At 32.2% G+C, this 14,137-nt stretch overlaps 2 non-coding genes across 2 annotated transcripts; both read right to left on the bottom strand.

Moving 5' to 3' along the window:
* Nucleotides 1–3,834: 3,834 nt before the first annotated feature.
* On the bottom strand, nucleotides 3,835–3,906 carry Trnag-ucc (transfer RNA glycine (anticodon UCC)). The gene has a single exon. It is a non-coding gene; the product is annotated as a tRNA-Gly (tRNA).
* A 3,789-nt stretch (nucleotides 3,907–7,695) lies between these two features.
* Trnag-ucc (transfer RNA glycine (anticodon UCC)) lies at nucleotides 7,696–7,767 on the bottom strand. The gene has a single exon. It is a non-coding gene; the product is annotated as a tRNA-Gly (tRNA).
* Between the last annotated feature and the right edge of the window lie 6,370 nt (nucleotides 7,768–14,137).

The following is a 14,137-nucleotide window of genomic DNA, read 5'->3' as shown; positions in this document are numbered from 1 at the left end:
TTGCTTATAGACTTGTGCTCTGAATATACCGAAGTAGACCTTATAAGAAGTTAGTTCAACCTAAAAAGAACTATGGACACTAACATTTATTGATTCTTTCACAAGCGTCTAAATTCTAGGGATTGCCTTGATTACAACTCCTTTCTCCAAAACAAGTTCTGCGATAGCTTTGCTCTAGGCTTACCTAATAGAAGTCATCGTTAGCTCCTCGAACATTTTAATGCTAACCCCGATGCATGGTGTAGGTATTTGGTTCAAACTATGTTACTCCCCGGACTTTTTCCAAACTTTTTTAATACGCGTCGTGAGGTCCAAGGCTTTTGTCTACTGAAAACCTCGTCTGAAAAGCAAAAAAAACTTAATAAATTGGCGCCCGGTCAAGGAATAATTAAGGTTCAAAACCGTAAATAACACAAAGCCTCATAAAAACCAATCCTACAGCTCCTGTTGCGAAATGGGGCAGGACGTTTTCGAAAGCATTGGAGGCACTTAAGACCTCAAAAATCAAAGAAGACTTAAATGCTAAGAATAGAAAAAAATACAATCCACAAATTTTGCAAGACTTTCTAAAAATAAAATGCACGACTGGGGTCGCACGTACTTGCTCTTGTAGTTTAAAGTATCGTTATCTTAAATAGTTATTGGAAATTTAAGATTTTGCTTAGTGTCGAGAAAAAAAAATAAAAAAAAAAAATTGCAAGTTAAAAAAATTAAAATTAAATTTTTTTTTCAAAAACTTAAAAAAAAAATTTTTTCAAAAACTTTTTTAATTTTTTTTTTATTTTTGACACTTCAAAATTATGTCTGTAAATTTTGAATAAAATTAACTTATGCTTTGATAAAATATATGAACTTAAAAAATATGTTAATTTTTGAAAAACGGCAACGCCATATATCCGTTCTCCGCATTTTTTGAGAAAAAATAAAAACGCAGTTTTGTAAGAATCAATGGGAGTATTACCTATACCAAATTTAATCAAAATCGTTAGAGCCGTTTTCGAGAAATTTGCAATACCTCGAAAACTGTATATGGCAGATATGCGTTTAAAAGGAGATATTAGAAAAATAAAAAAATGGGTCTAGGGAATTACGTAAAAATCATGTGTACCAAGTTTCAAGCAAATCCGTCCATCCGTTTAGGCCCTAGCTCGATGTACAGATGGACGCACAGACGCACAGACCGACGGACGGCATGACGAAAACCACTTTTTTTATCTTCTCCATCATCGTAATGTCGGTTTTGATTAAAACCTCGATTTTTTTTTCTACACGAAACCAATACTTGCCCTATAGAGTAAAAACTGTAATTGAGTGGAAAAACAAGGAATCATAGGTTGAAGGTTACGCCTTCGAGGAGTCAAATTTTTTAGCAGGTTCTTCAAAGCCTTTTTATGTTTGGCTCTTGATATAAAAAATGTCTTCTATGTCTTCAAGCGATATATGTATGTATTAATTAAAATTTATAAATTTTTAAATTGATCCGCAATCTTTACCCTTAAAGTTTACTTAACATCTTTCTACCCTATTTTCACAATAAAACGTGAAGGAAATAACAAAATAATCGATTTTCCGGCCATAAATGCAAGCAGACGGACGCCACAAATGGCGCTAATTATCTACTGTCATAAATGGGGGAAGCATGATAAGAACCATCACACGCACACAAAAACATATGAAATCTTGATGTGAATTGTCAATATTCAATGACAACCCAACCGCATCCAATACAACAACAACAAAACTTAAAGAATAAACCCCAAGAAGAAAAGAAATAAAAATAAAAACAAATCGTAAGAAAGAAAAAATAACAAAAAAAAAAAAAAAACAAAATTAAAATGTCGGGGGTGGTCTCGTCTCCGTGTTCGTTGTTTCGTCAATTGAAGGGTGGAAATGTGATATAGGATTAAGTAGAGCATAACAATGTTGAAATTGAGACACGTGCTGGATTATGTAGCTATATTTTGTGTGTCAACCACAACCTGCCACAACAGCCATTGAATTGCGGTATCATGTGGCCATTTTCTCTCTCTCATTTTTGTATGTCAATTGTTTTATTTCTGCATTGTTGTTGTTTTTTTTTTTTTTTGTTATAATTCGAATTCGATGTTCCCCCTCAAATGTCACTTAAATGTCAATTAATGCGACATGAAGCGCGTTATCCGATGAACAATCCAATTAGGTGCGCGATGGTCGGCGTCGCTTCGCACTCGCACGCATTTTCACACTTGACATGCGATGTGGTGCCATCTTTGTTTGACCATCATTGAACACCGCCGCCGCTATTAAATCCACCACACGTTCAAGTGACAGATTTATGCTATTCACCACCGCGCGGTACAAAAGAGCCGCTCAATAAAACGAATAGCCGCCACTGAGTTGCGCGATGTCGTGCCACCTCCGCTCAACCCGCCATCAAATCCATATACCTACTCCGATGTGGACACTATGCAACGCAACTTACCTATAAAACTACTGTCAATTGACGACGCATTTTGTACGCGGCAGCACAACGCCGGCCGGCCGGCGGCGCGCGGTGGTATGATGCAGAGGCAAATAAATTAATGAAACGTAATCGCCCATCCACGAAGTAAGTTTAAGAGAGAGAGAATCATTGCGGATTCATTTCTTGGGACTCTATAAAACCATTCAAGTGCACATTCTCTGGTGTACCTACAACAGTTGAGAGGGGTAAAAATTGCCACCTTTTTGTCGGTATCCACGCTGGCTGCCGCTGTCCCTGTTGCACTGCCCCTTTTTAAGGATAATTAATGCGTTTGTCGTGCGCAGATTAAATTAAACTTCGGCGCTCTTTGACGCCTCACTCTGAGATTTATTTGCTCTTCAATATGCGCGTGAGGTTACTTTTCTGTAATGCGTAAATTAGAACGCGCTGCTCCTCAACAACTGTCATTCGAAGAAAATAGATTATGTTAGGTGCTCACATAATTTATGTCAAAGTGACGTCTCTGTCTTTTGCGCGGGTGGGGTGTGTTCAAAGAGTAATGAAATGTAAGAGATGCGTAATTGATAGTTGTTATGGCCAATTTAAATTGACATACACGATTGTGATTATTGTTTTTGATTGAGACAGATAATAATTCAATTGACAGTTGAGTTTGAGCTCATCGTCGTTGTTGTAATTACGATGAAAATAATTGTACCTTTAGATCAGATGGAAGTTTTATCACACAAATATGGTGCCGTGCATAACCGTACCTACTGACTGCTCTCTTAAATGACATTTTGCATTTTGTGTGACGCCAACGACACGACGATATGCGAATTATATTGGAAACAGGGAAATGCTTTTACGTATGCCTGTCGCATATAATATTGTATAGGTTTTGTGCCACACCAACTTGCTGTTGTTGTTGTGTTGGTTTTATATTTTTTTTTGTGTCCGCAAAGTGGCTCAAGTGCATTCACTTGTTAGACCAATCAATGTGACAGCTTGAGTGACATTTCAATGGTCGATATTTTGGAATTCACCATATAGGTAGGATATTCCTTTATTTTTTGTTTTTGGGTTTTGTTTTTGTTTGCTTTTGTCATTCCATTCATGTGGTGTGATAAGAGCATTGGTCGTATGTATAGGTAAAATGCTGTGGCAGAACATTGAGATTATGTTTTACCACCTTTTGTGATGTATTATATTGTGATTTAAGTTATTTTTAATTAACTTTAAAGGGTAAAATTGATTTTTTTTTTAAATAAAGGTAAAACGACAATGATGAGTTGGCATTTAACATACACTTAACATGCACTTAGGTAATCCTTGAAAGTACAAATTGATATTAATTAGTTTTGTAAAAACCCTGTTAAAAAAAATTAATGTGCGTCGGCCGGGAATCGAACCCTTATCAACTGCTTGGAAGGCAACTATGCTTACCATTACACCACCGACGCAACTGATCTTAAAAAGCTTCACAGTTTTGAGATTGAGTATATTTTAAGGTTATTATAAGAACTCAATTTTTTGTTAAACTCAATTTCTTATATTCTTCGTTCTAAGTACAACTTTTAAAGTTGTTTATACATTTTTTTAAAACTATAATAAAAGGGTTAACTCTTAAGTTAATGTTAAAAATTTAATATTTATTTGTAGCGAAATGGTGTAGGAAATACAAAATATGAAATTTTTCCAAATAAATAAAAAATTTTTAAAAACAACAACATTGATTAATAAATTATTGAAAGCAGTATGAACAATCTAACAAATTCTGAGATTCCATAAGATGGTTTCAGCATATACCGTTTGGAACATTTCTTTTGGATGAACCTCTTAAGGAATATAAAAAAAATGCGAAGTGTTTTTTTTTTCAGAAATTTTCTTTTTGCCTAAATAAATACAAAAAATGACTCTACCAACGTTACACTTTGTGGAAATATATCAAAAGTTATAACAAGTTTAAATAAATTGCTTGAATTCTCATATTAATTTACTTTACAAAAAAGAAAAAGCCAATATTTCAAAATGTCACACCCGCAACAGTTTTAAATTGTACCTATATTTTTTAAATATTTTTCAGTGTTTTGTGTCTTATTGTGGATTTAACCCTTTCGGTACCAGCGTTACTCTCATGGAACATATATTTAAAAATTCGTAAAAAATATTTCATTAAATATTTTTTTTAGATTTCGATGGCTTAATTAAAAGATAATAATGCCTAGATTAGTACAAAAATTTAGTCAAATATCATACTGTTATTATTTTTTTTATCGAAAAAGGGACTGAAATGTACTTTTTTTTTTGCAAAAAAAAATTTTGTATATGGTCATAATTTTGAAAAAAAAAAAGATATAAAAAATGTTAATCCGGAAAGTGCTTTGTTTTTTGCCTTAGAAGAAGTAGCATACATTATTGCTCTATAAAAAGTTATTTTCTCAGTTGTCCGACTTTTTTTTGGTGGTCATAAGTAGTGTATTTTACTTACATGTAACATGAGAGTAACACATTATTTTTGCTATTTATTATTTTGGAAAATAACTTTTAGCTATTCATATTTCTTAGTATGTGATGTTTTTGATCCGATAATACTGAAAAAAAACATGTTTTAATGTTGATTTTCATAGCTTGGGTTCGAAAGGGTTAAGTAATACTAAAGCTTGATATTTAGATTTATCAATTTCTAATATAAAATCATGTGTCACACCCGCAACAAAACTCGATTTGAATAAGATCTATGACTGACCCATGCCTGAATAACGAGAAAATTTTCCTTCAAACCAAATAAAATGTCCATTTTGTCAATTTTTTTACTTTTTGATCTTTTGACAGTTAATTTTGTTGGTCTAAGAATACTTCATTGAAATAAAAAGTTCCAGAAAATAGACCAGATAAAGTTTTTTTTATCAATTTAAAACTTACCTTTTTAGGAAGTGTTTTTGAGAATAACATATTTCTTCCGTTACTCAATTTAATTAAGAAATACACAAATTTAGTTTAAAATTGTATTACATAAATAAAAAATTTCAATATGTTACCTATATGAAAATTATAAGTTCTGGCTGAGATTTAAAATCAAAAAACAAATAAAATATTTTTAATGGTATCACTACTTTTTTCAGGTTACGATAACCCTAAAACCATGAACAAGAAATATGTTTAAAATCCCTTCCGCTGCGCTGGTTAATTTTTTAATTCAATTTGATTTAAATTTAATATGCTTGTATGTATTAAAAAAAAAAGATGACGACAAAAACTTTTTATTTAATTTCTTACCAACATAAAATTGCAATTCAGGTACCTACCCAGGAATTAGATTTTAAAAGTCAAATTTCTTATTTTTTAATACTTTTGATGACATACGATGGTTTTTTCTTAATTCAAAATAAGCTTTTCAATACAATAATACCTATTTAAAACTAATAATTTTTTAAACTGTGTAATAAAATCGAAATATGTATTTAAGACTATTTTTTGTTGTATTGAAAGAGGCCTTATTACAGAGGTTGTCTTCAAAATTACGAGGGAATTTTCGGCCCTGTTATAAAACTGTATAAAAATCTTTTTTCTTATTTTGTTATTTGAACGAAAATGTAAAGTAACAATATTTATTTGTCACATCTGCAATTGTGAGAAGATAGTTTTAATAGCTTTTCAATGTTTAGTATATAATTTAAGTGATACTAACATGATCAACACTCAGTTATATGATTCCGTAGTACTTAATTACAAAGAGTGTTTATGGATCGTGAGACTATATTAAAGTCTCACGATCCATAAACACTCTGAGCCTGAGACACTTTATGTGCATATGTTCTACTATTATTTCGTGAGCTAAAGTAAAATTGTTATTAAATAAATTGTTTATGTTTCTCTTCACACAAAATGTTACGTATACACCACAGTGACCCATTAGCAATTTACAATAAAGCTTAAACACTTAATATTTCTGCTGTAAATGGTTATAATGGCTTACTTTTTTTTTTTTTGAATGATGAACATGAATTTGAAGTATGCAACAAAATTCAATGCAAACATGAGAAGTTGTAAAAAAAGACTACTACTAGAAAAATCTACTAAAATATGTATTACATTTTTGCAAAATTAATTTCTATTTAAAATAATGAGAGAGATGAAAGCTTGTTGGTAAAGTGAATCAAATTTAAATTTGTAAGACCAGCCTAAATTTTTAACTACATTAGAGCTGGGCAAATCGTTCATTTCAAAAGATCGAATCGTTCAAAGATTGATTTCACCAAAGATTCGGTCTTTTCTATCAATCGTTCTTTTGTTCATTTATTCGAAACCATTTCTTTTTCACTCATTTCGTTCTGAAAAATGAGAGAAGAAACAAGAAATCGCATATAACCTTACATATTAACATTTCAATGCAACCATATAAAACAATTTTTCGTTTATATTTCCTATTAGAGTTTTTTCAAAATTTAATTATCTCCGCTTTTTTTTTTGAAAATATATTTTTGGAAAATTTTAATGGTAACTTTGATTATCAGTAAGGCATTATGTCTCCGCCAAGTTCAAAACGTCGAAATAGATACATCAAAAATAAAAAGAAGTCAAGGTCAGATATTCGATAGAAATTCCCAATCGAATCCGATTCAATTCAAACTCTAAACCTGCTTATATAAACTTGTATCAGTTGTATGCATGGAATCGAAATGATGATTGAGAATGAATGGAATGAACGAAATCCGAGTTCTGAGAGATTTTTTAGATGATTTTTGATTGTGAACGATTTGGATGAACAAAACGTTCTTTTCCACTTCGTGGTTTTTGATTGTAAACGATTTGGATGAACGAAACGTTCTTTTCCACTTTGTGATTTTTGATTGTAAACGATTTGGATGAACGAAATGCACTTTTCTACTTCGTACTTTCTTATTTTATGAACGAGATTGATATAAGGATTGATTGATTTGGTTTATAGTGATTGCAATCATTCAGAATTTTCGGTGAACGGGTCAAAAAGACCGAATCAATCACGATTGACACAGCTCTAAACTACATGTTCCTAAAAATGTTTCCAACTACACATCTTGAAGAAAAAAGAGTTTGTAATGCTCAAAACAGATCTTTTCTTTGTTTACTTATACATAAATTATAACTATTCAAACTTAATCAATAATTTCCAGTTAAATAAACACATTTTGTTTAACGACTTTTCACTTTATAAATTCAAACTCAAGACCTAGTTTTTGTTTTGAGTTTTGGAACTAAAAAAAATAATTTGCGTCGGCCGGGAATCGAACCCGGATCAACTGCTTGGAAGGCAACTATGCTCACCATTACACCACCGACGCAGTCGAACATGAGTTTGAGATTTAACAAGCTCGTGACATAATACTAAATCATGATTCAAAAGCATATAGCTAGAGAACACAAATTTTGAAAAATCATAAAGATGTGTAGTTTAAGAAAGATCGAATCTAATCAAATAAACCCTCTTAAAGATTCAACTTAATTTAAGGATCAAAACAGAAAAAAAAGCAAGAGATGAGTCTTAATACCCACCATACAGGACTTTTAAGTGACGAAGTTTTGTTGATCACCAACTCCCCCATTTTCAAACTTTTTAAATTGGTCATTAGCTTCTTAATAATTGTTCGAGTTCAAATTACTTATCTTTATTTCTATGTCAACATGAAATACACTCATCATTTATTTCCTTGTTTGTATTATGTTTTCTTACCCTGGTTATACAACAAATTACGATGTGCGAACACATTAGCAGGTGAAACTTCAATTATTTTATTATTCGACTCCCGAACTATTCCCCTTCTTCTTGCATCTCCCCAAAACATGTCGTGTCTTTCGAAACCTTCTTAAATAGCTTCCACAACTATACTCGTATCTACGTCTTTTCTATAGGTACCTAACCTATCCACCACCACCGTCACTAGACTTTTCTTACTAATCGCTTGCAATAATTGCTCGTGATTATGAATTCATCATCATCTTGCAACTACTATACAAGCAAGGAAGGGGTCTAGAGGTTTAACTTGAAAGATATGCAGATATATCGTTGAATAAGTTTCGAAGCAAAGGCTTGAGAGGTTTAGGTTATACCTCGCTCCTTCTCACATCCACGTTGTATTTTATTATATCGCATGACATTGCATGTAGCAAGTGTGTCTATCTATGCAGATCCGACCTCATCACGCGGTTTAAATAATTATTAAAGCCAATTACCTGCGGTCTCATCAATTTCACTTGCAACACAAAACAAATTGCTTCGACCACGATAGATTGGAATAGCTTATAGATAGATATATAGCGCGAGAGGTGCTATGGGAGAGAAGTTGTTGTTAGCTTATTTTTTTTTTGTTTTTTGTATATCTTCTCTCAAAACTATAGTGGATTTGCATATGAGAGTTGAGAAGTATATTTCGCAAAATTCATCCCCAAGTTAGTGTCTCAAGTCTATATCCGAGGAAAGCCTCGGGAGGATAAAACCCATGACAACAACAAAATGTGACGCCCTATTCTCACCTGGCATGGGCCTCGCAGTTTGGGCTGATATAATGAATAGATACATGCGAGGAATTATTAGTTACGCTCTCACTGACTTCTTTTATATGCACCGAGTTTAGATATACAATGCGATGGCATTAATTTTGTGCCAGTAATTAGACACCCAACGTAAACACACAAGTTAGGTTATAATAAGTTGTCTGTCTAGAAAAATAAGATGATTAAAAATGAATTTTTAAAGGAAACAAATGAGCATTGTTTCATTCGATTAAGAATTATTTATCAGCAACTTCAAATTGTAATAGATTTTTGCATTTTTTGTTAAAGATTTTTGCAAGTTATGTCTAAAAAATTAAGATGATATAAAATTAAATTTGAAGAAACAAATGAGAATTATTTCATTCGATCAAAATTATTTATCAGAAACTTCATATTATAATAGATTTTTGCAATCTTTGTAATAGATTTTTGCGAGTTACATATACATAATTACAAAAATAAGATGACAAAAATATAACTTTGAGGTAGTAAATTAGCAGAGAATTAAACAATAATTCCAAAAAAAATTATCTATCAGAAAATTCAAATTGTAGTAGATGTTCGCAATTTACAGAAGTCACGTTATTACAGCTTTTCTGTGATTAAAATTATGTCTAGAAAAATAAGATATTTAGAAATGATTTATGAAGAAATAAAGAAGCATTGTTTCATTCGATTAAGAATTATTTATCAAAAACTTCAAATTGCAATAGATTTTTGTAGTTTTTGTAATAGAATTTTGCGAGTTATATCTAGAAAAATAAGATAGTTGAAAATTATTTTGAGGAAGCAAATGAGTAGTGCTACATTCGATTATGAATTTTTTAACAGAAACTTCAAATTCTAATAGATTTTTGCAGTTTTTGTAATAGATTTTTGCAAGCTATGTCTAGAAAAATAATATAGTTGAAAATGAACTTTGAGGAAACAAATGAGCACTATTTCATTCGTTTTGGAACTATTTATCAGAAACTTCAGATTGTAATAGATTTTTGCAATTAACCCAAGTTAGGTTAGGTTAGGTTATTAGAGCTTCAAGTTATGATTGGAAAAATAAAAAGATTAAAAATTAATTTTGAGGAAACAAAAATGAGAAATACTTAATTCGATTAAGAAATATTTATCAGAACTTCAAATTGTAATAGATTTTTACAATTGACACAAATTAGGTTATTATAGTTTATTTGCGTTTAAAGTTATACCTTGGAGAATAATATGATTAGAAATGAATTTTGAGGAAACAAATGAGCATTGTTAAGAATTATGTATCAAATACTTCAAGTTGTAATAGATTTTTACTAATACTAAAACAAGTTGGGTTATTATAGCTTGTCTGCGCTTAAAGTTATGTCTCGAAAAATAACATGATTAAAAATTAATTTTGAAAAAAAAAACAAATGAGCTGTGTTACTATCTTTCAGAAACTTAAAATTGTAATAGATTTTTGCAACTAAAACTTTAGGTTATTAGTTAACTATGTTTGAAGGCTTAACTTGAATACTATCCTGAGGAATAAAATTTCAAGAACTGCACTTTTCCGGATTTTTTTTTTCATAAGAGGGCTGATTTATATTGAAATTGATATTTTAGCTATTGGAATGTGTGTTCACCTATTCCTTCGTAACTTCTAAGCCACTAATCCTTATTTTACAAATGAGATATCGTTAAAAACATCTTGATTGCCCGATGCTTATAGGCATTGTAAAATTTTAGTGAGTAAGGCGCCCTCTAGAGGAAATAAAGTCATGAACTAAAAAAAAAAAAATAGAAAACTCGGCTAGCTTTCATACTTGACTTCTTGACATTGATTATTTCTGATAGTTACATCTTTGGAAGGCTTAGTGAAAAGCCATACCAAAAGCCTTATTTCATCTTAATAAAAGTTGAAAGATGTCAAAAAACACCGCGAAGAATTCCAAGGCATTTAGCACAACATCACTACAACGCCAAGAGCAAATTCAATCTGTTACACTTCAACGCTACTATTTCTATCAACCTCGGATACCTTCATTGCCATGATATCTATAAACAGCAAGTTGCCAATATCTTTTTGCCACAACCAATATCGCTTCCCAAAAAATTCCAATTCACCAGATCAACAATCGTTTCACGTTTTTTATTCGAAATCGTTTGTCACGGACCGCTGATGCAGGCAGTGTGGTGTTGTGTTTTTCTCTCAGATCTTCTACCATCAAAAAGGTCATAGAGAGACAAAAGAAGTCAAGTGCATCTGGCCGTGCATCGTCATCTTCATCATCATTATCATCGTCAAAGGCATATATCCCAGCCAGCATCCAGAAGCAGCATCATCATCATCTTGTGATTTAGTGAAACAAATCCTCAATAACTAAAGCGCACGTTTTACCGCTTGATCTTGATCCTCGATATACCTACCTGATGCAGAAAAAAAGAAGCACAACATACAACTGTAGAACTCTTTTAAAGATCTCATCCAAATGATGGTTGCATTAATGCAACACACTCTCTCAACTAACCAGGCGGCGTAATCTGCTCCAAATCACAAAATTGCTTATTAAACGTGCCAAGACGGTGCCCCACCGCCCACCGCCGATATGCTGCTGCCGGGTGTCGTCGTTGTCTTCATCGTCATCATCATCGAGCTGTTGAGTGGTAGGTATATCAGATTTCAAGAAGCGAATCGAATCTGTCCAGACTTGGTGATGATGGCACATCTTTTTTTTTACCCAAAACTAGCATCAAAGTGTAAACGTGATAGAACGACCTGCCGAATGTTCCGCAAATGTGATCTATCTGATGATAGATGGCGTGGTATAGTATGTTCATTTTGGTTTTGAACGGTAACGAAAAAATAGAAGAAAAACAAAAAATTGCCACTTCCTGATGATGCTCGTGGATAGGTTGAGGATCAATTTTGTGGTGAAAGATCGTGTGGAATAAACCCTCAAGCTTACTTATGGTTCCTTTATACGAGACTAGACTATATATATTTGGAAAAAAGGTGATGCTGCACTCTTGAGGTCAACAATCGGAGCATGCGAAACTGTAATAGAGCTCTCTACACTTAAACAAAAATTTACAATATTTTACAACAAACAATAGTGTCAGTAGGGCCTCCAAGTTTAAGATTTCTTGTCGAAGTACGTTAGAAGTAATTTATTTAATTTTTTTTTGCTTTGGGTTTTAATGTTTTCGAATATAATATTGATGTTCGAAAAAAATTCCACATTGATTTTGACAATTTATAGTTAGGGTAAATAAAGAAAAGTGGGAAGAAAGGGTAAGGGTATGAACGATAAAACTATAAATTCAATCACGCCTGCAGCAGAGTCTTAGAAAAGTACATAAGAAATGAGAAATTTTCGAATATATGTTCGAAAACTTTATTCTAGTGATACATTGTGGGGAGTATGACCAAATATATCGTTTCTTAACGTGGCATAGAAATTTGAAAAAAACTGCTTCTACAAAAGGAGGGATACTTTCGAATTTTTATATACGCAGCTGTTCACACACCGACTTTCGAAATTACACTTTCATTCTTGTTTTTTTTTTTTTTATCTTTTTTTAAGCATAGAAGACTGCCAACTCCGCAAAACACTCCAAGCGGTAGAGAAAATTTCAGTTTTTAGGTGAAGTGAATACATTTTCCACTATAAGTTCAAAACATTTCGAATACCTACACAAAACAACTTTAAGAAATATGAAGCAAGTGAAAGTGAAATTGGGATAAGGCAATGTTCACGTGAACGCACAACACAAATAATACCACTCTCTTACCAATATTTAATTGAAACACAGAAAACCAATCGAAATTTTAAAAGTTGAGTTCGAAAACTTGATTCTTCTAATTCGTAGACTGAAATAAAAAAATATGATTCATTATGAGAATAGTCGCTTTAATTTCAATTTGGGATTAAATTATCTGTGATCTTAAAGAATTTGAAATATTTTCGAAGTTAAGCATGAAATAGCTGTTCAAGTGTTCACAAAATGATTTTCGAAATTGCATTCTATGCTTTTATCTTGAATTATGTGTTGTTAAACTCATAAAACTGTACGAACGTTAGAATATAAATACATATTTATGTTTTTGGTGTAAAATTTAAATTTTCGAAAAAGTGTTAGAATTTTTTCACAGCTACAAAACAAAATGAACATTTTCTCAAGAGTATTTCCAGAGTAAAGGGATTAATATCACTTAAACTCTCTAAATATTTTCGAATTTTGAAATGAGTTATTTTCGGAAATCTTCCTTTCATATTGATCATGACTTTTTAACTGAGGCAAATTAGCTAAGCAAAAGTGTGGGAGGAAGTCTTTGTTCACATAAAAAACGCCAAATCTAAAAATATTAATACTCCTTTATCAAATTTTAGGATTGAAAAACATGCGAAGTTTTCGAAAATTCTTTCTTTGTTCGAAAATGTGTTTTTCGAAGTTAGATATGAAATAAAGCCTTTCTCTCAATAAATTTCGAAAGTTCATTTTCTGTTTTGATCATGAATTTTCAAACATTTCGTAGTGCCTGAGAATGAAAATAATAACAATAACACCTACATAATCCTTCTGAAATACTCGCATATGAAATAGCTGTTAACACGACATTTTTCGAAGAACTATTGACGTTTTCGATTACTTCTTCGAATAATTTCTAAAATGTGCTATTTTTGCTTAAGATTCTTTAAAGTTATTTTTTTCAGTGTAGTTTTATTTACCAACAATCTTAGCTGAATTAGAGCAGAGCTTCCTGGCCAGATTCAGAGATGTTGGTTGGTTCCCATGATTTGCCAGTCGTCTGTCGGAGAGTAGTCGGTAGCGGCAGACTGATTGCCCAGGCTCTCTCTCGCTCAATTATCTATTTTCCTGATCTGAATTTGATTTTGGAAGCGATTTGAACTTGTGAGGTCAGTCAGAGTTAGATAGGCAGGCAGGCACCTAGGTATACCATAGCCTCTGTTGTTGTTGTCGTTTCATCCCAATAAAGTTGCCGTTAACATCTTGGTATATCCATGAGTATATGAGTACTCGTATAGGTTTACAGCTTTTCAGAGCTTCACAAAGTTGTAGATCACGATTTTTCAAGTGAGTCCCTGGTAATGGGCCCAATTTAAGGTGCACTTCCCCCGATAAAGTTGTTACAAAGCACCTTCCATGTTGGTCATCATCATTATCGGTGTG

This window comes from Episyrphus balteatus, chromosome 2 (assembly GCF_945859705.1).
Source record: "Episyrphus balteatus chromosome 2, idEpiBalt1.1, whole genome shotgun sequence".
NCBI lineage: Eukaryota > Metazoa > Arthropoda > Insecta > Diptera > Syrphidae > Episyrphus > Episyrphus balteatus.
The sequence above is the reverse complement of the archived record's forward strand: the minus strand, read 5'-3'. Positions and strand labels throughout refer to the sequence as shown.